Consider the following 25,738-nt stretch of genomic DNA (forward strand, 5'->3'; position numbering starts at 1 on the left):
ATCGAATAATCGTATCTGCTCTTCCCAAACTGTCAATTTTTCTGTACAAGTTGAGGGACAGTTTGCAGAGAATTCACTGTGCTGGAACGTTTCTGATAGGATAGCGTTGCCGATTTCTCGGGGATGATCGCTCCTGTGTCTAATAATTCCCCTATTTTTTTCTTATTGTCACACAAGTTCATTCATTCCAGTTTAGAAAATTCGCAAACTTTGGGGACGTATAACTTTCGAACCAACGAGTTCCGCACTTTAAGACTCGAATTTTCGATATCCTCTCGTCAATATCTATGGAAAATGTATCATACAAATTCGAGAAATTTTGGTCCCCTAAAGTAAACTTTAAGCACCGGCTCCACTAACCTAGATTATTTTCCCCTGGCGAAACAAGTTATTATTTCCTGAAGATACGCCAATGTTCGAAATACAGTTTTTAGGTAACATATACCTCGTTTATTGTAGATCTGCGCGTGTGACACATTGACGCATATACCATAAGAAAAAGAGGTTATGTTACAGAGCAGTACGAACAGAAAAACAGTAGACGGCGCAAGGGTGCAAAGGTACAAATCTTAGGCTCGGTTTTCAACGTTCTTTAGCCTAGAATAATTTCGTACCGATGCTTCGATGTCCCGGTAATGCGTTATAAAAATGACCGAATAATCGTCCGCGCGGTTTTCGCTGTAGAAATATTTAAGCTGCGCGACGAGTCGACGCTAATAAATATTCAAGAGCCTCGGTTGCTTCGGAAGCTCCGGTGTGCTCAGTGGCACGGTTCTACCAAGACGATGAAGTGTTAGCGAAGAATCTTAACGGCACCGTGTTCACATATCCCCGGCCGAGTCAGCGACGATGTTACGGCACGGTGCCCAACACATCGATATCGTATTTAACGGTGTTCTATTATTAGTGGCCAGAACTTCCGGGGTAAGTTTAATACGCCAATGTACGCTGGAACTCCATTTATTAGTGAACGGTTCTGTTTAGTAACAACGAGGTAGTTAGCGGCGCGCTTCGCATTACGATTAATATTAAAACAACGAATTAATTGAATTTCGATCGAGCGCGTTCGCAATCTTTCGGCGGCGACCGATTTTGAAACGATTCCCGCTCGATCCGCGTGTAAATGGTTCATTCGGTCGCGAACCTTCATTTATTAATCGCGTCAGTCAGCCTCCATTCACGTCCCGTTGTGTTCGACCGCGATCGATCGCGACGCTGTTCCTTCGACACTCTGGTCAACTATTATTCCAACGGAGCTGTTTTTTAGCGGTCCCCGGGAAATCTTCGGCACAGATTTCTGCGACATTTTAGCGACGATTTCAGTCGACGACGGTATTGAGGCACCGACGATGATAACGAATAAATTCTCTACAATTGTCTCTATAAGATTCTTTTTCGAGACCTTTGGAAAAGGGAAAAAATGTCTTTTTAATAGCAATGGCGTTTTCTGTCGAAATTGGCATAATGCGCAACACTGTACTTTTATATCAGTAGAGATCTGCTAAAATCTGTTGCTATGTATACAGTATATATCTACAGTATATACAGCTTGTCCTAAAATTATGGTATTTCCAGGAATTGATGAGTTCCTGAGGCGATTTGAAGCAACTTTTTCCTTTAGAAAAATTTTCTCCGAGGCATCATTAACGAACTATTAACGAAAAACACTGACCAATGAGGAGCGAGTTCGTTTGCCGCTAGGCGGCCGAGTCAGTGGGCGGAACTGGGCTTTGTGCGCTCGTTGGCTGGGGCGCCGCGCGTCAGCCGAGCTCGCCTCTCATTGGCCAGTGTTTTTCGTTAATAATTCGTTAACGACGCCTCGGAGAAAGTTTTTGTAAAGGAAAAAGTTGCTTGAAATCGCCTAATATAAATACCTATGCATATACAAACCGATGTACATAAAAGTATTAAAATATATCGGGAATAAAGGAATGACAATACATTAATCAATATCGCAAAAATATTAACGTATTAGTACTAATTACAATGAAAATGTTGACTCGCATAAGTAAATGGAACGCAAACGTTAATTACTAAAATGTAATATTACGTGCAAATGCTTTTGAAAAAGTGATTCGTCGATCGGAAGTCCACAATTTCTGGGTGAAACTGTTTCTCGTCGAACAGTGGGGCACGCGTGTTCGAGAAGCGAGATGTATCGATCACAGTCGAGCGTGATTATGGGAAACGAAACGGAGCCTCCTTTTCGTCGGACTTTTATTCCCTTTCTTCCCTGGAAAAAAAGGTGTGCTCGGGTTTCGTTACGATTATCGCGGAAATCGCGTTTACGTGGTCGGGTTTTACGTCGCGAGGACAGGCCCGAGCCCGCTTATGCGCTTCCGCTTTCAGTTCAGAACGATATTATCATTTGAGTGCTTCCCCGGGCTATTTCATGGCTGATTTTAATGGAAACATTTCGCATGGATAGAATTTCTGGAAGTAGGGCAAACCGCTCCTTTTCACCGGGGCTCGATGAAGCTTATAATTCGGGGCTAAGTACGCGCCCGTACTTATGCGCCGCGCGGAGGTTCTTCAATATTTCAAAAGCTGACTTACCGACATGTAACGACGGTAATTGGCTGCTGCCGGACGTTAACGGGACCCGAAGCGCGAATTAAAATTGCTCCCGTACGATTACGGGTGTTAACCGAAATTTTACGCGAGACCAACACTGGCGCCGTACGCGCGCCTCAAACGCGACGCTTTCAGACGAGTCCGGAAACAGCTTGCGAATGAAGCTGCAGAGTTTTAAGCAAATCGGATCACCGGTTCCTCTGGAGATCTTTAGGACGCATTGTCGACGTTTTGCAGTTTCGCTGAGACACGAGGATTTCGCGTTTATGCGACAAATTTTTCCAACGTCGTCATTACTTTTCTTTGGAATAGTTCTGTTCTTGTTAATTTTATGGATTTATTTCATTAATAGATTAGATTAAATAGATTAGATAGATTAGATTTAATTAAAAAGTGGAGTTTTCCAGGAAAGTAGAAAAATTTCGTAAATACCGTCGTATTTTCTCTCTCAGAATAGTTCAACTCGTATTATCGAGGATATCTACAAAGTTTCAAGTAAATAGGGAGCTTCGTTCAATGAAAAATCACTATAGTTCGTCCTTAAAATTCCGTCAGCTTTCCTACAAAAAGCGGCGTTTTCGTTGCGAGTCGACAAACATTTTTCTGAACGTCGACGCAATTCTTGAAAAATCCTACGAAAATATCTACGAAGTTCGAAGTAGATTTCGAAGGTTCCTTCGAAGAGGTTCCTCCAAAAATCATTACAGTAAATCCAATAAGTCATCGCGTCTCGTTTTTATCTTAATCGTATCTTCTCTTCACAAATCGTCCATTTTCGTTTACAAAAAGCTGAACGGATAATTCCGCAGAATTTACTGTACAGAGCATCGATAAAATTCGTCAGTTTTTTTCCGCCGAAGTCAACGAATTGTCCGACCACCGATGCAGTTCTTTTTGAAAACGGTGTCCCAAATAAATCGGATTACCTGCTCCGCGAAATCATTGCCGTCCGACATCGAAACGTGCTGCATTTCCAGCCGGGCACGCGTTGATCTTCTCGCGCGGAATCGCCGAATTTCCGTGAATATCGATGTAATCATTGTTCCTGGGGGGAGGGGGGGGGCAGTTTCGAGGTGTCGGCTAAAGATGTGCGAAGAAACTGGGACAGAGCACGCCGCGTCCACCGGTTCGTTTTTTTTCTTTTTCGGACTACACCGGAATCGATGTACACGTTCGTTCGCGTCGAATTTTTCTTCCTTAGGATATCGTCGCGCAGAGGATATCGCAGGTCGCGTCGGCGCGCTGCTTGCCGAAACATGATTTATCCGAGCCATCTGACTTCTATTGTTAGTCGGCTGCGCGATGACAATGTTATTTTCTCCGTTAACGGTGCTCGAATCGAACGGACACGGGCAGGTGAAATTGGTAGAACGGAGTGTAATTTCCTGAGGGGCACGGCGAAATATGAGCTCACCGGAGCTCCTCTTTCCGTCGTTTATCGACAGACGTTGCATGCGCCCGGCAACCTCTCAGATAATACTTTATCCAGAAAATATCGGCCCGCGTTAAATGCGTCTACATCCCTCCCCCCGCCCCTGTTATTGGTGCATGTACAAATTTTTACATGCGGCCCGTCCGCCGTTCGTTTGTTCCATCGAATTGTCCGTTTTATTTATTCGCCGTGCGCGCACCGCGCGTAGAATACAATAATTGACTTTTCGATCGAAATCGAACGCGATAGCCGCGCCGAGAAATCCGGCTTTCCTGTTTCTGTCGCAAATGTCGTGCGTTTCACCTAATCCGTGAACAGCCACGAAAACCGGTGATCGCGTCGCAATTCGCCGTTGCGGAGAGCTGAGTTAAGAAATTTATTCGAGACTTCCGGCGATTATTTCACCGCAACGGAGAGCTTGTCGCCCGTTCAGGCCTGCGACACACGGTGTAATCGTGGCTCATAGAAGAACCCGAATGTCGTGGATCGTGGTCGGACGTTCGCGACGATCGCCGGAGAGGCGAGACGGGGACGCGTGCAGGGGGCGTGTGCGTACGGGGAAATTGCGTTCGAGCTGTCATTGGCACGCCACTGCGCCAACGATATCCAATTAATTTGCTGCCATTATTAAAATTAAAAGCGCGCGTATCATGTCGATGCACTTTCGAGCGTGTTCCACGCCGCTTCTACTCGCGTGAGCTTGCCTCGCCTTCCGCCAGCCATTCATTATTCGCTAATCACAAGGAAAACACCTCTCCCCTCTGTCCTCTGGCCCCTGCTCGACCACTCTCGAGTAACCGATATTCTTGCGTCGGTAGGCGCTTTCGGGATTTTTGCCCGTCGAACGAATTCCATGGCAGACGATTCGACCGTAACTTGTTCGCAAAATTTCACAATGCGACGCCTTCGCGACGTCAGTTTGCCATTTCTGTTTCACAGTCGCAGATACGGCAAATTCTCCCGAATTGTCCGTCAATTTGTACGCAAAAACGGACAATTCGGGAAGAGGAGGTACGATTCCAGTAATTTCGCCCAGAAATGTTCGGAGATCGGAATTGAAACCGGCAAATCCGAGAATACTAAATCGGCAAACATTATACATTAACAGTATACATTAATAATAACAAATATAGTATAATGATAATAATAATATAATATAACAATATAATAATATAATAATAATAATATAATAACGAACAGTATACATTAATATGAATATATAATAATTCAACAATAAAAAAAGCGATGACTTATCTTTTTTATTTCAAATTTTTTCCTACGATATGAAAGCAAATCGGTGCCCAAATAGACCATTTTGTGACGTCTTCGGTCGAACATTATCATCGACGCAGCAATAAATCGCATAGGCGTAGGACTACCACAGGGAAATTCACAGCAACCTGAAATTTGGCATTTACGGGAGAAATCACTGTATTCGAGGCTTGCGTCTCGTTTTTATTTTATTATCTCGTATTTATTTTATTATCCCCTCCTCCCAAATTATTTATTTTCGTTTACAAGCTGAGGGACAATTGGAGAGAATTTACTGCACCCTGCTACAGCATTAAACACTACCAAGACCCAAATCATCCCTCGCTAACAGAGTGTGCCCTCGCATTATCTGATCTAACCTCCTCCTAATTTTCTTAGGCGCTATCGCAGTAATAACTCACAGCTTCTACTTGACGGTTGCGAGTGCTCTGCTGCCCCTTGGAATATATTCGATCCCGCTCCGCACACACCCTAATCAAACCTAATACCGGATGAAAGAATGAGACACTCGATATCCGAAGATTCTGTGGACCTGAATCTTTTACTATGGGTCCATACACGAACATACTTTATCTAATTAATTTAAGATTCGATTAAATTAAGTGGCCTTAACAATTACTTATTAATACTTCATATATAACGAACAAATAATAGTTATTAAATAAAAGATACTGTGAGAAAATCTAAGCCATGTGAGGAGTTTTTCCTTAAACAAAAAATTCAAAATAATTGAAAAGTATTTTAATATTCAAAATATTTGAAAATATTTCAATATTCAAAATATATATTCTTAATATTTTTCATAAATAACAGTTTCATTTCTTGCTTCTCCTTCCCTCTCGAATTTTCGAATTATTAGGTTCCACAACATTTTTGTCATTTCTTGACGAATAAAATTGACGATGTTTACGACAATTCTCAGCATTATTTATCAATTTTTCCCGAACACATTTTCATCGATATTTCACATAGACTTGTCAGCGTCTCCCCCGTTCCAAGCGTAACATCCATTTATTTAATTCAATCACCGATTTGATCACAATGGGTCAAACCGACCGGCCAATAACTGGTAAATAGACATTTAATTTCGACAACAGTCGGACACTGTCGAGGTTTAACCCCGAGCAGGACGTACAATATTTACTTATCAGCCGCTAGATCGGCCCTTCATTGCGAGGCAAGGGATCAACCGGGAGTTAGGCGATTCGTACGTTAGGTCAGCGGAGGACAGGCGGCATTCGCGCGAACTTCTCGCGATAACGTCGCACTTAGGCCAAAGTAGAATGAATAATATTCACTGGCATGCTACAGGAATGAATTTCGCCGTTGCAAGCCGAGGGATTAAGTCGAGTTAGGTCGTTTTAGGCTGGTCCCGGGGCTGCCCGTGTTTGAACAAAGTTCTCCCGGGAGCTCGGGCAGAAAAAACAGCGGCGGGAAGGGGCGCGGCGGGGCGCCGAGGGCCGAAGAGGAGGGCGATAATTTGCATGCATTTATATTTCACAAGGCCGGAATACCACAGCCATCCGGAAATCTTTTGAAACGTCAACCGCCTAGGATCCGGAAATCTTGACGCAGAACCGTTTGCGAAATAGAGACGTCAGGTTTCATAAATGGTCGCATTTACATTTGACCCGGATAGCAGCGCTTCTCGCATGCGCTCTGCCGTGTCGGCGAGGCTAGAAAAAAAGGAGCGTGCAAATAACGTTGGGCGCCGGGCGAAAAAGGATATAGGCGAGATTAGAGTCGCGGCTGAAAACCACGGCTGCTATCAGTCCGACGGCTCGCCATTAACAGGCGTTCATTCCTGTTCCGTCTGACGGATAAATATTTTGTACCATTTCGTACCATAGCTCCGGCCTCTGTGAACGTTCGAAAAAAAATATTGCACAAATATTCTCATAATCGCAGAAGTTACGAGACCGAACGCGAGTGCGTGTCTTCTGTGCGTCAGAATCTCCAGTGACGAAGATACCGTGACAATTCTTGCTGTAACTCCGGAACGGATGAACGGTTTTGCTTGAAATTTTAACCGTACACGTAGAACACTGTCCTACGTCGGTAAAAAATCGGGGATTAACATTGAGGCATCGTGGAATTGTTTATAAATTTTTAAAGACGGTTGTTTTCGTCGAAGTAGACAGGTAATCTTTGTCTTCGCATAGCTTCAATAATTTTTAATGTATCGACGATCAGTATGTTTTAAATTACCGGCGAATGCGTGTAGAATGACGTGTAAAAACCATTAGTATGTTCCTGGAACGGTAATCTAGAGCCGGCACCTCCTCACCGCTTTTGTGCGATTTTTATTTACGATTCGCGTGCGCCGGGGTATCTTACAGCCTAAAATTCGTGGCTGCGAATTATTGGCGCGGACCGTTCCCTGGCAGTCGTCAGGCCGTTTATGGCTCGGTTGCTCGTGTGTTCGAGTGCGCGTGCAAAAGGTAATTTCGAAATGCGAACGACAAAGTAACTAACCGCCGCGAATCGGTGACCACACTGCGGAAAAGGTACACGTGTCCGCCGGGCGCATTTAATTTCATTTATTTGAGCTCGATTCGCTTTGATTTAATTTGATACGAGCGCGGTGAAATAGAGAGACAGAGAGAAAGAGAGAGAGAGCGCACGAGAGAGTGAGAGAGCGTGTATAGTTATTATTAGACGAAAATAAACGGGTGAAATGCAGCCGACCGATTTGACGCGAACGTTTCCCGAGCCCCGGCGACACGTAAAATCCATGCGTTTGACGTGCCGTTTGCTTTTCTGATGTTCATCATCCCGAACTTTAACCCCCCTCCCCTCCCTCCCGAACCCGAACCGCGGAGCCTTTTAATATTAATTCTGCTTGGGGAAAACAGTCCAGGTATTTCCATAACGGGTCAAAAATAAAATTAGCCGCGGCGAAGTTCCACAGTCCTCGGACTTCCCAAAGTTTGATGATGTTTAACAAAGTTTGCTCCCTTAGTGTCCTTTTCGTTAACTTCCCGGCCGGTCGGTCTTTTTTTCGTCCACTTCCGCGCGGCATTCTTGGCTCGCCGCACTATCAGTTCCCGTAGCTAATGGCTCCTAAGACGAAATTTTTTTCTTGAAATATTCAGAATTTCATTTCCAATCTACCGCGGCCGACAATTCGCGCGAGGCTGTTGCAAGGATATACTCGACGTTGACCGACTGAGCAGGGTCGAATCAGAACTTCACGCGAGCCGCTTCAAAATTGTTAGAACGCTGCGGCTCTAGACGTTGTTGCGTCGGTTGAATAATTTAATCGGACAGAAAGAAATTGCGGTTGCAGTCGAACGATCGGTATCGTTCAACTTGCGGGATTTATAGAAAGTTGATTTAGCTATCAAGAATTTTGAAAAAATTCTGAGCGACGTGTCCCACTTAACGGAATCCCCACAAATTTTTTTATAATTTTTCGTTGGACGGAACGGAAGAAGCGTGGCTTAATCTGTTAACTCGATTTAACCCTACGCTAGAAACTCGTCTAAGAAAGTTCTCTTTGAATAACTATCGAATGGGCTGCGCAAAAATCAATTTGCTCTGATTTTAAGCTAATTGAATAAACAAGTATTAATAATAAAAATAATAAAACAAATAATAATAAAAATAATAACAACGAAACAACGTCGTCTGAAATTAATGACCGCTGGTGTACGCAACGCCTTAATATTTCATTTAATTTGTTAAACAAGGTAAAAAGTTAGACTTATATAGACTTATACAGCACAGAATTAAGTTTCATTCAGAGTATAATACCGTAACAAGATATTGAGGCGAAGTTTGTAAAATGGAAAATGTAATTGGAGTTGTCCGCAACGCCCCCAAAACTGTCACGGTTGCCAGGGCCGGTTGTGCCGCTAAATAAAATAAACCCGGGACGGATTCTTACATTGAAATTGTCCGCCGTAATCCCGAAGGAGGGCACGGGTGGTATCGTGGCGGCACCCTTCTGCGGCCGCGGCGCTCGCTACACATACATCATCATTAAGAGCCGGCCCCGCTCGCTGCACGCAAATCGCATGAAAGCGGAATAAAAATTTAATGACCACCCTTGGCCTTTTCGGTCACGTGAACGCGCTTACGCCCGACGGGAATATATTGCCCGCGTGGCCGGATCGTTTGTCACACGCCACCCTGTATATGGTACCGCCCACCGGGCCCGGCCCCGCCGAAGAAGCCTCGAAATCGCGCCGGGAACGAGCTGATCGCCCCCATTGTCTTTTCCCGCGGCCCTGGGAAAAACTGCGTGGGGTGACACGGTAAACGGTTGTCCCGGCATCGGCCCGACAGGATAAGCCTGGATAGAGGGTAGTTACGTGAAGTAGCCGGAAGAACGCCGGGGAGGGATGCGCCCGTGGACGTCGCGCCCGTGGACATTCAATTACGGGGAGGCTCTGTTTGAAAACTGACGCAGTCCGGTAAATTGCCACGATTCCTTCGACTCCCGCGTGGATCACGTAATTGATAGGGAAGTGACGACACCGGATAGATTTCGGGATTTCTGGGTGTTCCTACCGGATCTCGTAAATACCTTCCAGCTCTGCGAAGAGAGTGCTACGATGCTGGACGGATACAGCTGCTTTGAATTAGGCGTGGCCTCTGCAGTAATTTCTCTCGAATTGACAATCAGCTTGGGAACGAAAATTGGACAATTTGGGAAGAGGGGATAGGATTAGAATGTGAATGAGACGCGAGGCTCGAATAATCGTATCTTCTCTTCCCAAGTTGTTCATTTTTGGTTGCAAGCTGAGGGACAATTGGGGGAAATTTACTGTAGTTAGACAGCTGAGCTTAAATCAGGTCTACCTAAAGTTACGTAGGTATAAATTGTCTGTAACTATATCTGGGTTTAAGTTAGGACTACCTAAAGCTGAGTCCAAATTAGTTCCATCTATAACTGGGTCTAAGTTGGGACTACTTAAAGCTGTGTTTAAATGTAGGCTACCTAAAGCTGTGTTTAAATGTATGCTACCTAAAGCTGTGTTTAAATGTGGCCTACCTACAGCTAGGTCTAATTTAGGCCGACTTTAAAACTAGGTCTAATTTAGGCCGACCCGAAGCTAGGTATAAGTTGGGAATACTTAAAGCTGGGTCTAAATCACACCTACCTGATGTTACATCTCAGTTAGGCCTATCTAAAGTCGTCATCTATCCCTAGGTCCAAATTAGATCTACCCAAAGCTGTGTCTAAATAAGGCTTGTCTAAAGCTAGTTCTAAATTAGGCCTACCTACACATCGGTCCAAATTTAGCGTACCAGAAGCTTAGTCAACGGTAGCCCTAAATGAAGCTAAGACCGAGTTAGAGCGACCAAAAGTTAGGTCCAAGCTGGGGCCACCAAAATCGAAGCCCAAGCCAGCCAATACTTCGGCCCAGGCAAAAATCGAGACTCATCCAGTGCTAATTGAACAACCGTGTTCCTTCGGCCAGTCCCCGGCATCAGATTAGTCGTCAAAAATAACGGAAGCAGATCCCGTGGCCCAGATAGGTGACTCGAGGATTTTTCTTTTGTGTGCTCGAGTAGTTTTCGCCGGGATCGTATTGTCTGCCGGGTTGTGTGAGCCACGTTGCGCCAGTAAAAACCAGAGTCCAGTTGAATTTCAATCGGAAGCCGCTGAAATGGATATCGATCGGCCTGGTGCTGTTGTTCGAGCCCGAAACGGGCCATCGACGTACATCGCGTTCACTTTTGTCTATCCGAGTAATACGGTTTTTCATAAGCGAGAGGCGGCGGTGGCCACCGCCGCCGCCGCCGCTCGCGAATCAAGCTGGAGATCGGCCGCGTCCGCAGCTAGACCACGTACATCGGCCCGGCACACGTGCATCCACGGCCGAGGGTTTTATGGGGACTGCCGGGGATTAACCGTGCGTTTACCCGTTATCCTGTAAACTTGATTAAGGCGATTGCCAGCCCGAGTTCGTTACCAGGATCGAACGATTTGCGTGACTCCGATGCTGCGGGCTCGACAGTAGCCTACTCGCCGCGCGAGTTGCTCGTTATTGCGGCTAGATCGATCGACGGTTTGTTCGATTTGCGGTCGACCGGCTGCACGAACCAACGAAAACTCGACGAAAAAACCGCCGGAAACTAATCCTGGACCGTTACACGCCGCCACCGGGCAGCCTGCTTTTTGTTTGCCGACGAAGCTTCAGTTTGATAGCGAGACTAGCGACATCGCTCTATCCGGATTCGCTTCGGGCTGGCTTCGGTTTACTTAGATTATGCGAAGGTATGATTAACTAGCTGGCCTCATTCCATCGAGGTTGGATGAGGTTAGAGTTCAGGATTGAGACTAGATCTCTGACCTAAATCTTGAGAAGACAGCTAAGTTCGATGAAGTGTCCCGTTCGATTAACTCGGGTCTCGCTGAGGTTTCACGTTTGGATCGAGCTTGGACGTCATCTGGATCTTCGCAGGTGCTCTAAAATTTAGGATGCTGGAGATTAAACTTCAGGATTGGGATCAGACCTCCATAAGGTAGGCTTCAGCGATGTCCAGTGGAGCTTATCGATTCAAACTTGGTTGGGGTTAAGGTTGGAATTAAGATCATACAGACCTTGATAGGTTTTCCAATGTTACTATCCAAGTTTATCGTAGATAAAATAAGACTTCAGAATTAGGACTAGGTCTTCATACATCAGCTAGACCCAATGAAGCTTAAATTTCGGCTTAAATTGTCTCATCGAGAGCTTTACAGACCCAACAACGTTGATATGCTGGTTTGGTATGAATCAAGTTAGGCTTCAGGGTTTGGATTAGACCTGAATTAGACCTGAATTAGAACTGGCTTAGACCTCGGCTTAGTTTTATTTAACAAAATCTGCTGGAATGTGGCTCTTGCATACCTTGGCAGACGTTCAAACATCGCTATGCTATTTTAGGATATTAAATTGAGACTTCAGCATTGGGATCAGACCTAGGCTAAACCTTGCTAAGTTATGCTACCATTCGGAGCCTTTTCACTGAAATCTGCTTGAAATTATCGCGGCCCCTCGTCCGAACCTTAACAGACCATTGTGCAACGCCAGGCCAAGTGTAGCCACGCGTGATTATTGCGGGAGCCGTTTTAATTATCGCGCAGGAAGCGGCCGGTGCAATTTATCAGCGGCGCGATGGTTCAATCAGAAGGCAGAACTAGTTGGAATTCCACGGTGCGCGTAAACCGCGATGAAACGAAATGCAGCCGGAGGATTCAGCGGCGTGAACTGCACCGTTTCAGTCAATCTAAGAGACAAGGGCGGCCAACGGAACAGAGGGAACCGCTAATGTTGCCCGCCACGCTCGGCCGTTAATATACCGGGGCCGTTTTCGTTTTCATTCAGCCGCGCGAGCAGCTTTATTGGGCCGTAAACGTAACGCGAAGCGCGATCACCAATTATATTGAACGGAGTTCCTTGGTATAGCCCCTGTTAGCCGCGCATGAGGTACAACCGTATGGCCGGCGCAACGCTCCTCACATTCGTGAGATTAGGCCAGATTTAACCACCTCGTTAATCTATTAGCAACGGCATCGCTATGGCAACCCCGACTACTCACAAAACATCGAGACGACGTCGGTCATTCAATTACTCTCGTTCGAGCGGCCATCGCAGCGCCGAGCTGCGAAACACGTTTCACGCGGCCAAAATTCAATTTTTGATGTCTTAGATCTCGATCAAATTTTCTACACATTTAACGACAACCGGACTGCAGATTTTTATGCGAACTAAAAAATGGCTGCATCAATTGTACAGAAGATATATTTCTGTTTTCAATGGACTTAATAAATTATAAACAATGTTACGAGCTTTTCAAATTCCCTTCGAAGTTTCAAAATTCAGAATATTAGACACTTTTTATTAGATAATTACGTGTTCGCGAAAATTTAATGCGAGACCAATTCATTGTAAAAGCTTGTCGAAAATTGCATAACACAGAATAACTGAATTAATGTTTAATATATATTAATAGCCGTATTTTTATTGCTTCATTAGTTCTGTGTTGCGTTCGCAACGCTGAAGTATTTTGGCCAGAGAAAGGGATTTCCAGCCCGCTGTGCGCCGTCTCGAAAAATCCTGGAAAATTCGAACGATACAGAGACTTAAAAATTGAAATTAATAATAAATTTATCGCGTCTTTAACAGGCCAGATGCGCCCGGTTTCTCATTTCCAGGTGCACGATCATCCTGCCAAAAAATTCGTACGAAGTACCGCGCAGACCCCGAAAGAAGTTTATCGCGCGTTTCTCCGGATTTAAGATTCTAGGTCAGCCGTACTAAAAGCGAAATTAGTCGAGCTTTGCTTTAGTATTCGATCATAATGCCGTAGCAGCCACTCCCCATAAAACGTCGAACATAATCTATGGCGCGAAGCTCGCAGTTTGTTATGCCTCGGGAAACAAAGCTTAGACAACTTATGCTCGCATAAAATCCCCACCGTATGTTATGCCGCAGCTTCACCTGCTGAAATACTGACACGCGGTAAAGAATCACTGGGTGTAATACTGCAGGAGCACTGGAGAAATGGTTTTTGTTGAACGAGGGGCAACATGTGCTCCTTTCTGTACCTTTTTCCTTTCGAGATCTTTTTATTCGGGCCGCCACTGTACTTCCATATCTTACGTTTTATTTTTAAAGCTGCTTTCCTCCAAATGTCTCCTTTTTTTCTTTTTTTTTTTTTACCTTTATTCGAAAAACGAGATCGCAAGAACACACACACTTTCGGGTTTGATTTCTGCCGCGTCTCTCGATCGACATAAATTCGCGATCTTATTTAAAACGTTCGAGAAGATTGACTGGTCTACATAAATGTTCGATCTCGCTTAAAAAATTAGAAAGGATGAACGATCTTTCGAATTTGATTCTTGAAACAGCTTCTCCTGGTCGAAGCAATCTTCCAATCTCGTTTAAAACGTTAGAGAAGGCGAATGAATTTTTGCGATTATTTTTTAAAACCGTTATCCTTCGTAACAAGTTCTGCTTTCAGCCGAGAGAATTAAAGTGGATGAACAATCGTTTACGTTATGCTCTTTAAAGCGACCTCTCTTCACCGATGCGATTGTTTAATTCGGTTTCAAAGAATTCAAAAGAACGATCTTCGCGATTTGCGTTCAAAGCGGCCTTTCTTACCATATTTTATAATTGCCCAAACGATGGAAAATTATCGGCAACGATGCACGTGATATTTTTAAAGCAGCAATTTTTCGTTCGTTAACGGAAACTTAAAAACGATGAAAAACCCTGCTCCTCGTTCGCGTCGTTCGTAATTCGGTCTTCCAACTAAGAAAAATCGGACGGCGTCAGTCGAATAAAATAATTGCCGGCACGTTTATCTATTAATGATCATTCCTCTGATAGCGACGGCGTATTTTAGCGTCGCCGGCCGGCCGGGGTCACTCGGAGCACGGCGTTTTTCCGCGGACATTAATTAATTTATTTGTCGGTCGGCGGCCGGGCGAAATTTTCCATGCGTTTCAATTACCCCGGCCGCTGTTTTAGACGCATTAATTTACAATCTGGGGCCAAACGAACACGCGAAAAAAAGAGAGAGAGAGGGAACCGGCTCGCGGTCATACAAATGTTTCGCCGGTTGAATAACAAGCTTCATTCCGTTTTAATTACCGGTTTTCCCGCGGATATCAAGGATATTTCCGCGGATCCCCGGCGCTCCTCTCCCGTTTCGTTTCGAATTGTTATCGAGCACTATGATATTTATTTAAACAGCGCGCTTCTGATTATTCGCCGGCGTCCGACTGCTCGCTAATACCTTATACGGGGACACAGAGAGAGAGGGAGAGAGAGAGACAGAGAGAGGGAGAGAGAGAGAGAGAGAGAGAGGGGATCGGGGCATTTACTTCGTTAATTCGGTTAAGCCAAGTTCACTGTTCGTACGCGGTCGACATTTATAATATTCACTTTATGCCGGCCGCGCACGTGTGCATTCGGGGAAGTTCTTGCGCGCGTTATCGCGACAGGAATACCGAACGATCTCGCGAGAGTGCCACTCCGCAGTCGAAAACGTAATTTAGCGCCGCCATCGCAGCCGCCGCCGACGTGGAAAGTTCGTGCGAGCAAAAATTATGGGCCGAACAAAATGTTTCAACTATTCCTGCGTCTCGATTGATTTCTTCGCTCTACTAGGTCATCCGAAATCCCGATTCAATTTTCACCGTCACACGATTTTCTTCTACAATTATTTGTTGTTCGATTTGTTGTCCAACCATTTTCTCCTTCGCAGACATTCTCGTTCGCATCCAGTTTTCGAGATGTACGCGAAAAATTAGGCTCATCAACCCATAGGTTAGGTCAGGGTTAGCACTGAAGCAAATGTAAATTCTTTTTAAAGGTAAAAGTTGTTCAAAATATCAAAGCATGCACAGTAATTTTTATATATAACACTATTTTTATTGTAATAGTAAATAATTTACTTTAAATATTGAAATAAATTTAAAGATTATGCCTTAACTTTTTGATGTTAAAAAATATTATACATATTATAATTAATTTTAATATACGAATTAAATTCATTTCTAAAAGACTAGATATTAACGAACTCGGATTACATTTCATATCGAATTAAATATTTATAGTTATTTTATTGCACAAAAGATCATATTTTAACTAGCATATATTACTCAGATAGCACTAAGACGTCTTAAAAACGTCCTAAATTGGACGTCCTTTTAACGTCTGAAATAAGACGTCTTAAAATCGTCCATTTTAGGCCGTGCGACGTTCAGACCTAAAATGAACGTAAAATGGACGTAAAATGGACGTAAAATGGACGTCTTTGAGACGTTCACTGCTTATTGGGTATATATCTATAATTGTATATCTATTATATACACATTTAATAGACAGTTTTCCCATAAAGCAGCGAAAGGATAGTGCGTTATTGGCTAATTGCTTTTGTTGCTTAAGTGGTATATCGACACAGTTACGTTGTTAACAGGGGAATTTGGTTGTTGATCGGGAACAGGTAATAAGAGTCGATTGATTTTCAAACAGAGAGGACTTGGTCGAACAATTTCGCGTGTGGCTGCAGTTACGAAATTATCTGATTCCGTGTTGCGATAAAGTACGAGAGAGGAGTTGCGTGCGTGCAGCTGCAGAGGATTAGACGCAGTTCCCGGGAACTTGTCGAAGGTGTTACCGCTTCTGGTCGTCTTAGCGATTTTTCCCTTCGAAAGTGTCTGTAATTAATTCCCCGTGTTTACTCCCGGCAGTTTCGTTGATCTTTAAATTGCTCCAACTTCGAACTAATTCTTGCTCCGCCGCGTGGCCGATCGATTCTTAACGAAGAGAAATCGCTGCTCGAATCTAACACGCCTCGCTCTACGAAAACGTGTGTCAGCATTGTTAATTCGGCATTGTTAATTGTTCTTGTACGATTATAAAATATATTTCAGACACGGAGGATAATCTTTGATAATTTGACGACAAAGGACAAGGGCATTTTTGCGAAAAATTGTCTCTTCGGTTTTTTCATTTATCAAACCATATAAAAATTTGTTCGTGATCAATAAGTTACAGTTTCTGAAAGTAGAAACTTTAGCCTTCAAAATGAGTCCAATTCTGATGTTGTACGATTTTTTTAGACGAAACTATTACAATGCGAATATTGACTACTGTCTGGACATTGGACACTTTCCAGCATGTATTTTAGGTCGAAATTTTCCATCCGCCATACCACAGAAAAATTTTTGAATACAAAATAAATTATGGCTTCTGAAAGTAGAAGCTTCAGCCTTCAAAATAAGTTCAATTCTGATGCTGTACGATTTTTTTAGACGAAACTATTACAGTGCGAATATTGATTGCTGTTCGGACATCGGACACTTTTCAGCATGTGTTCTAGGTCGAAGCTTTCCATCCGCCATATTTTTGAATACAAAATAAATTACGGCTTCTGAAAGTAGAAGCTTCAACCTTTAAAACGCGCCCAATTCGACTGACGTACAATTTTCTTAAACGAAATTATCATACTGCGAATATTGACTACTACTCAAAGACCAAGAATATTGCAGAATATTTTCTATGCCAAAGTTTTCGATTGGCAATGTCGCAGAAAAATATTTATCAAGAAATGAGTAACAGTTCGTGAAAGTAGATGCTTCAACCTTGAAAACAATTGCAATACGAATGTCGTGCAAATTTGTTTAAACAAAATCACGGCAGCGCGAATATTGTCCTATAAGAAATTCCGCAGAAAGCAAGGAGCATTTTCAGAGGTCGATCTCCCAACTGGAATAAAAGATCAACACTAAAGACAATATGGCAGCAACAAGAGACGTTTACCAGACTCGGAAAAACAGCGACAAATATTGACTCGTCTTCGAATGAACTGTATGTGTGTGTGTATATAGAATTCCGTCGGCGTCGTTTCGCCGATCCTCAGCGTACGGCAATCATTCAATTGTCTCCGGGTGGATCGAGCCCCACGTCGCTCATATTTACTACTATCTAATCGATAATCCCGGCGGTGTTTCCGGTTTCTGTTCGCTGGTCGCGTGAACCACGGTAAACAGAGAACGGATGCGTGCGCGTGCCGTGTGTGGATGCGCGCGTGTGTGCATACAGGCTGCACAACATAAATTACCAGAATAGTCGATACTCTTTACGAGCGGGGCGCAGTGGCGCATACACGATAAAGAGGGCAACGTAGTTATCTTCGCGGCCTGATGAAACCGGTAAATCGTAAAAGGTGGCCCGAAGCGGGTTCAAGCCTTGACGCCTGATAATCCGGGATACCCGTAAAAACTTGGAACCGTCGAGCCACCTTTCGCTGGCCCAGGGTATTGCGTTCGTTCGGCCACAAGGTTTATTTGCGACTGCCAGATATTCCCTTGTCTGCGCCGTGATTTTAATAATTTTAGAGGGACGCAACACCGACCGGGCAGCCTCTCCTGATGCTCGAACAGCGAGCTTAGTGGGCGGCCTTAATGGGGCCAGGATTATATGGGGAGCAACTCTGATGAAGTGAATCTTATGAAATTTTGATGATTCGCCTGCTTTGCATTAACTCCGCCCACTCTTCAGCTATTTTTTCACCATCTGCTGGCAATCCTGATGCAAGTTCAGCCGGGGATGAATGCTGGCCCGGGATCCTCTTTGGAAGCTTTGGCGTGACTCCGTGCGAAAGCTACTTTAGATGAGAGACTCGAATCTGATGGTGCTAAACTGATACTGTAGCACCTGTCCTCAACTGACTAGGATCTGTCCTGGACCGTCTAGCACCTGTCCTGGTGGCTGCACTTCAGTAGAACTTACAGCAGTGACTAATCTAGACCGACAAGAGACACAAATCTCATGATCCCAAACTGATACTGTAGTTTAACCCAGTCGATTGTCAAGTGTCTCTAAAGCATTCCACCTGGACTGATGTTATCTTGGGTCAGAGATGAATGATCATTGATTAGGACCTGCTCTGGTAGCTACACTTCAGTAGCTAGGTTAGCCTTAACAGAGACCTGATGTGACGTTCTCAAGCAATCAGAAGTCTGCTATGGCATAGCCCATTATCGAGGATTTGAAGCATCTGATGTTACTCACCCTAATAGTAGCTAAATTCAGCACCAGCGTTAGTCAATCCTTTTTTAAATGATTCCACTTGGACTGGAGTTATCTTGAGCCAGAAACGTATGATGACTGATCAAGATCTACCTTGTAAGTTACACTCCATCGTGTCTTCTAGCACCAGCTAGCTTAGACTCAACAGACTCTCGAATCTCACGTTCCCAAACAGATCTAACAGGTTTGTATGACCTAGTCCATGGTCAAGTGTCTCTAAAGCATCAGAAATCACTCGTCCATGTAGAAGCTGAAATCTCCATCAGCATTGGTCAAAGTCTATTAAAAGATTCCACCTGAATCAAAGTCTACGTAAGTTAGAACCGAACGAAGACATGACCTATCCCCCCTCCCCTATCTCACCGTCTACATGTCGCTGCCTACGTCTACCTTCTCATAAAGAAGGCACCAGTTTGCCACGACTTGGTCCATTGTGCCCGAAGCATCGGATGTTGTTTGCCGAAACGGTATCTAAAATCAGCATCGGGATTAGTCGGATCCTCTTCCGAAGGATTCCAGCCCGACTTAAAACTATCGTTGCTCACGGACAGCGCGGCTACACAGATGCGCCGGGCGTTGTTTATTAACGTCCAGTTTCGTGCCATTAACCAGGTTTGCAGACTGCGAGCCCGGCAGCTAGCCGGCGTCGATACATTCGCACCCCTGTCGGAGTATATTTGATCGCGGAGGGCTCCGGCAGTCCCCTAAATCGGAATATCCCGACGAGTCGCGACGAAGCACGCTTCCCAATTCGTATTTCACCGTGTTCACGGCTTTTCTCGCCGTCCTGCCGGTATATTCCACCCACGAAGCGATATTCTCCCCCGTCTCTCTATCGGTCCCCAGACTCGCCTTTCTCTACTCGGTCCAGGGCTTTGCCCGTCCTCGACGGTTCTGTTCCTCGGCCATCCTTCCGCCCGCGCCACCTCCCCCACGCCTCCCTTTTCTACCCCCACCCGAAACTCCTATCCTGCTGATGTTTACGAAAGGTTTTACGATGTTTGCCGTCCGCGCGGGCCCTTATTGTTATTTATAACCACGGCCGTGCCCCGTGGCGAGGCGCTAATACGTTCGGCTTAATGAAAGTTGCGGATGGATTGCCGGGAGAGAGAGAGAGAGAGAGAGCCGACGGACGTATTATGTTGGAATATCACGTTCCCGGTGTTTGAACGTTCCGTTATCGAGGCTGAGACGGACCTGGAGGGTACGCTCCCGAGCCCTTGCTTCGTTTGAGATAATACGGAAGATCGTGATCGTCAAGCTTTTTTTTCGAATCGATACCGGTCCCGTACTCTTTCGTTTGCTATCGCGGAAGCATTCGGGCAATGGTCCAGGAGTTTGATGGCGAGGGATTGAATGATTCGGGCGAGCTGTTCGTGGGATTCGGGAGAGCAGAGACCGGGGACGATGGGGGCCTTATGCAGTCGTAACTTGGACTCGAGCTAGAGGTAATTTAGAGTTCTATCCTAGGTCTAAGCAGGATTTATATCCTGGGGATCTAAGTAGGATCTACATGGACTCATTTTGGACTCCAGTATTAGACCAAACTCTAAGCCAATTAGGATCTACTATGGATTCATTTTGGTTTCTAGTTTTAGACCAAACCCTAAGTCAATTAGGACCTATTATGAACTCATTTTGGACTCCAGTTTTTTTAACAAGCCCTTAGCCAATTAGGATCTACTATGGATTTATTTTGGTCTGTAGTTTTAGACCAAATCCTAAGCCACTTAGGACCTACTATGGATCTATTTTGGTCTGTAGTTTTAGACCAAACCCTAAGTCAAGTAGAACCTACTATGGACTCATTTTGGACTCCAGTTTTCTATTAAACCCTAAGCCAATTAGGATCTACTATGGACTCATTTTGGTCTTCAGTTTTAGACCAAACCTTGAGCTAAGTAGCACCTACTATAGATTTATTTTGGTCTCTAGTTTTGGACCAAACCCTAAATCAATTAGAATCTACTATGAATTATGTTTGGTCTCTAGTTTCAGACCAAACCCTAAGCCAATTAGGAGCTGCTATGGACTCATTTTGGTCTTCAGTTTTAGACCAAACCCTAAGCCAATTAGAATCTACTATGGATTATTTTTGGTCTCTAGTTTCAGACCAAACCCTAAGCCAATTAGGACCTGCTATAGACTAATTTTGGACTCCAGTTTTAGACCAACCTTGGTATTGTAATAAACGCAACTGTACAAATCCTAATTAAGACCTATAGTGGACTTACCTTGGAACAACCTTAGATTTCCCGTGCACTTAATTCGGATCCCTGTTCTGGACCCCCAACGTAGATCTCCTCTGGCCCCAACTGGGAGCAGTCCTGGACATTATCCCGATCCGCTTCGCAACCCGTCCCGAGCTCTGAATCCAGCATGTCCCAAGAATGTATCCAACTTGGCAAAATACCTCGCGGTGGTACGAGAGGCAGCCGTGCCGGTTGGTACTGATCTCCGTTTGAGGTGTTCATAAGCGGCTGTCCATTGGAAAAATTCACCGGGGAATGCAGGTTTCACCGTGGCCGAACGAAAGCGCAATGCGATATTACTATCGCCTAACCGCGAAGGCACGCGTTCTCGCGTACCGGTCGGGCGAAGATTCGCCCGGAATTCGCCGGAAATCTCGGTTCGAAGCATCACACGAGGCGCGTATAATTCACGTTTCAACGCACAATTCGTGGGTGCCGAGGGGGTGTGCGCGGGGGCAAGGCGGAGGAGGCATTTGAATACGCCGGCAGAGGATTCTCTGGCCGCGTTAGTCGGTGAATCCGTGAAATATACAGTTATGGGTAGGGGTGCATTATAAACTGGAGGGTGCGTGGGCGTCGGGATACGCCGAGGGCAGGCCTCGGCTGGCTCCCCGTCCTTTCCCTTTCCGAATTTCACCCGCGCCTTTACCTGGAACTTTATAACGACCGCCGCCAGTGTAACTCAAACTCCGCGCGCCCGGGGATTCTTTGCCGATAAATCTGACGGATCGGAGACGCCGGGTTAATTATAAACTCCGCTAGATACCCGGCAACTTTCTTTCGCGGACAATTTCCGCGGGCGTTCCTCCGCTCTCCCCGGGTACTTTGTTGTTTAATTAATTCGGGATTAGCGTTGATTTGATGCGTCTATCCGCCTCGATCCACTGTCCCCACTCCACGGCGAACCGAAATCCCGAAGACGTGGTTGGAACCCTTTGGAAAAGAATTTTCTCGAAGGTCTTCATCTCTGTGAAAAATTTTAGTTTTACTCAATTAGTTTCTACTGTGTCGAATTTAGACAGTGACTAAAGTAACTGAGTTATCATCCGCCGAAGTTTGAGTTGAACTGTAATTAAACCAGGTTTGAGTTGTAGTGTAATTAAGCTAGGCGTGAGTGTCGTTAAATTAGGCCTGATTTAAATTGTGTAATTAAACAAGATTTATGTCGGTGTGAAATTAAACCAGGTTTGAGTTTTAATGGAATTGAACTAGGTTTGAGTTAGAGTGTAATTGAACTAGGTCCGGAGTTATACTGAGATTGTGCTAGGTCTGATTTAAATTGTAATTAAACAAGGTTTGACTTAGTGTGAAATTCAACTAGTTCTCAGTAATTAAACTAGGTCTGAGTTAGAGCGTGATTGAATTTGGTCTAAGTAACAGTGTAATGAAACTAGGTCTGAGTGAAAGTGTAAATTAAATTAAGTCTGAGTAACAGTGTAATTAATCTAGGCTTGAGTTACTGTGAAATTAAACTAGGCTTGACTTGCAATTTAATCAAACTAGTTCTTAGTTATAATGAGAATGAACTAGGTCTGAGTTAGAGTGTAATTAAATTGGATTTGAGTAATAGTGTAATTAAACTAGAACTGAGTTACTATGAATTTAAACTGAGTCTAAATTAGAGTGTAATTAAACCAGATCTGAGTTACTGTGAAATTAGATTAGGTTTGTTACAATAAAATTAAACTATGTCTGAACAATGGTATAATCAAACTAGGATTGAGTTTCGGCGCAATTAAACTAGATCCTAGTTACAGTGTAATCGAACTAGGTCCGCGTTAGCGTGTAATTATACCAGATCTGTGTGTTTTCGCCGCGTTTTCGCAATTTGTTACCGCCCGTGCAGCCACGTTCGGTTCCCTGGATTTTTGTGTCGATCGATCCCGGACCCGTCATTCTGTTTCGAAAGCGATTGATAATCACTGTTATTTCACCCGCGCCGGCCAGTGCACACGTTTTAATCGAAGCCTCCTCGAAGGGTCGTTTTATAATAATCGAACGAAATTTCGTTTTCTACCCTTGCGCGGCTATTATATCGTTTTAATTAGCTCGCATTATGTTAATGTCGGACGGCACACACTTTTAATGGACCCCTGCCAGCTGCAGCGAAATAAATACAGCCAGGAGTGGACGGATTTTGTGCCAGCTTTAATATTAATACCTAAATTGAAAAAATTACACGCACTCCCCCCCTCGGCCTATAGATTCCGGCAAAGCGAATTAACGTTTCCTTTGCCACGCGAGATCCCCAATTTAGTTCGATGTATCCGGTTGCAGCCGCTTTAAGGATTTTGGCGAATGTGAACGCGATTATTCTTAGAGTCTTGCTGGTTTTTAACAGATCATCTGATACCTTCAATTCTGATATCTAACTTGCGATAGGGTTACAAAACGATTGAAGAAATGTCACAGTACAAAAACCGTAAAATTCGCATTTTTCGCCGTTTCTTTAATTCTTCGTATTTTCCTTTCCCTCCAATTTCCTTGTTTGCGCTTCTAATTTGTTTTTCTTCGTTTCTTCTGCATCCTCCGGTTTTATCCTTCTCGACATTAATTTTATTTCCACTGCATTTTCTTTTTCCACTAATTTCTTTTTTCTTATTCTCCCAGGCTACATTTAGGTTATACCATCGTAATTCTGCTACCTTTACGTTCATTGTTCAAGAAAATTGTTCTCAATTCCTTAAAATCTTTACTCTGTTTTTTTTTGTATTTTTCCTCCGGTTCATTGTTGCATCAATTGTTACGATTACTAGCGACTCGAGAAAGCTTCGTGGCGCAGGAAATAAATGGTTTTTGCTTAGATGCTCCATCGATCGCTAGGAACAGAATCAATTTCGAGTAAGAAAATGGAAATAATAATACAGATGATTATAAAAAGTGCAACCCGCGCGCGTCCATTCAATTTCGGAGAGTACTAGAACCGTTTAGATGAATGGATCCAGTTAGTAAAGTCGCTTTTTCAGCGGCCTTTGCCGGCCGGATACACCGGCAACACCGCGGCGCCGTGGCCAATTTGCACAGATCATTAATTTCAACTTTCCCGGGTTCGTTTCGGCCGAGACTCCATCGACGTGTAAAGTATTAATTTCGGATCGGAAAACTTCGCGCCACCCCGGTGACCCAGAAAATTGAAATTCTGATAACGCGTTCCCGATCAGGCTCCGGGCACCGCAAATATCTGCATTTTCTTACGATCTCGCGGCTCGATGCGTTCACGAGGCGTCGCGGACTTGTCCTGGAACTTCCACGAAAATGATTATGGTCGCGTAAAAAAAATTTCAGCGCACTATCCAAACACTGTTTCGAAAGTTTGCGATGTTTAACAGTTTTCTACTCAATAATTTTTTAGCAGAAAATTCCCGAATACTCTAGAACTCCTTGCATCGGAATTTCTCGCATCCAAAATAGACTTCTCATAATTCAATTGCATTGTAATTCGTAATGAATGTAGTTCAATTACTTAATATTTTGTAATTAATGTAATTCAATTACTTGATATTTTGTACTTAATGTAATTCAATTACTTGATATTTTGTAATTAATGTAATTCAATTACTTGATATTTTGTAATTATTGTAATTCAATTACTTGATATTTTGTAATTAACGTACTTCAATTGCTTAATATTTTGTAATTAACTTAATTCAATTACTTGATATTTTGTAATTAATGTAATTCAATTACTTGATATTTTGTAATTATTGTAATTCAATTACTTGATATTTTGTAATTAACGTACTTCAATTGCTTAATATTTTGTAATTAACTTAATTCAATTGCTTGATATTTTGTACTTAATGTAATTCAATTACTTGATATTTTGTAATTAATGTAACTCAATTACTTGATATTTTGTAATTAACGTAATTCAATTACTTGATATTTTATAATTAACGTAATTCAATTGCTTGATATTTTGTAATTAATGTAATTCAATTACTTGATATTTTGTGAATTAACATAATTCAATTACTTAATATTTTGTAATTATACTCCTATCGAATTACATTGTAATTTAATGGAACGGCGGTCTGAATTACTAATTGCAATATAATCGCGTTGCAACGCAATTAAATCGCTTTACAATATAATTCAACGACGACCCGAATTACCGGTTAAAATATAATTGAATTCCTTCGTAACTTGATTCAACGGCGGCCCGAATTACGAATTAGAATGTAATTGAATTACAATGTAACCGAATCAACTTCTAATCGAATTAGTTTCCGATTGAATTACTTCGTAATTATAATTCCACGAGCAATTCGATTACAATCCCGTACGACTCCGATGCAAAGTAATCGCAACTGTTCGGATAATGGAACAGTTAGCTCTCGTCAGAGTGCCACATTAAATCCTGCTGCTGCTTCGTTTATTCATGCCGGTTGATATATATTCATCCCGGATTGATTTATTCATCCCGATTGATTTATTCGTCCTAATTGACTTGAACATCCTCCGATTGACTTACACATCCTAATTAATTTATACAATAAATTATACCGCCTTCGGGACACGTTCGACCGATCCGTTCTACACGGGGGACAGAAACATGCGGCTCGATGGCTTCGAACAATCGAAGCGCGACTATAAATCGACGAAAAAACGAGAACCGGGCGCGCGAGCCACCGCGAGAGCTTCCTTCCGAAAACTGCGGC

General features: G+C 43.7%; 1 protein-coding gene across 1 annotated transcript in view; it reads left to right on the forward strand.

The window, feature by feature from the left end:
• Positions 1-25,738, forward strand: part of LOC117221014 (uncharacterized) — a 404,219-nt gene that overhangs the window by 241,247 nt on the left and 137,234 nt on the right. The gene's annotated exons all lie outside the window — the stretch shown is intronic.

Source organism: Megalopta genalis, chromosome 5 (genome assembly GCF_051020955.1).
Source record: "Megalopta genalis isolate 19385.01 chromosome 5, iyMegGena1_principal, whole genome shotgun sequence".
Taxonomy (NCBI): Eukaryota; Metazoa; Arthropoda; class Insecta; order Hymenoptera; family Halictidae; genus Megalopta; species Megalopta genalis.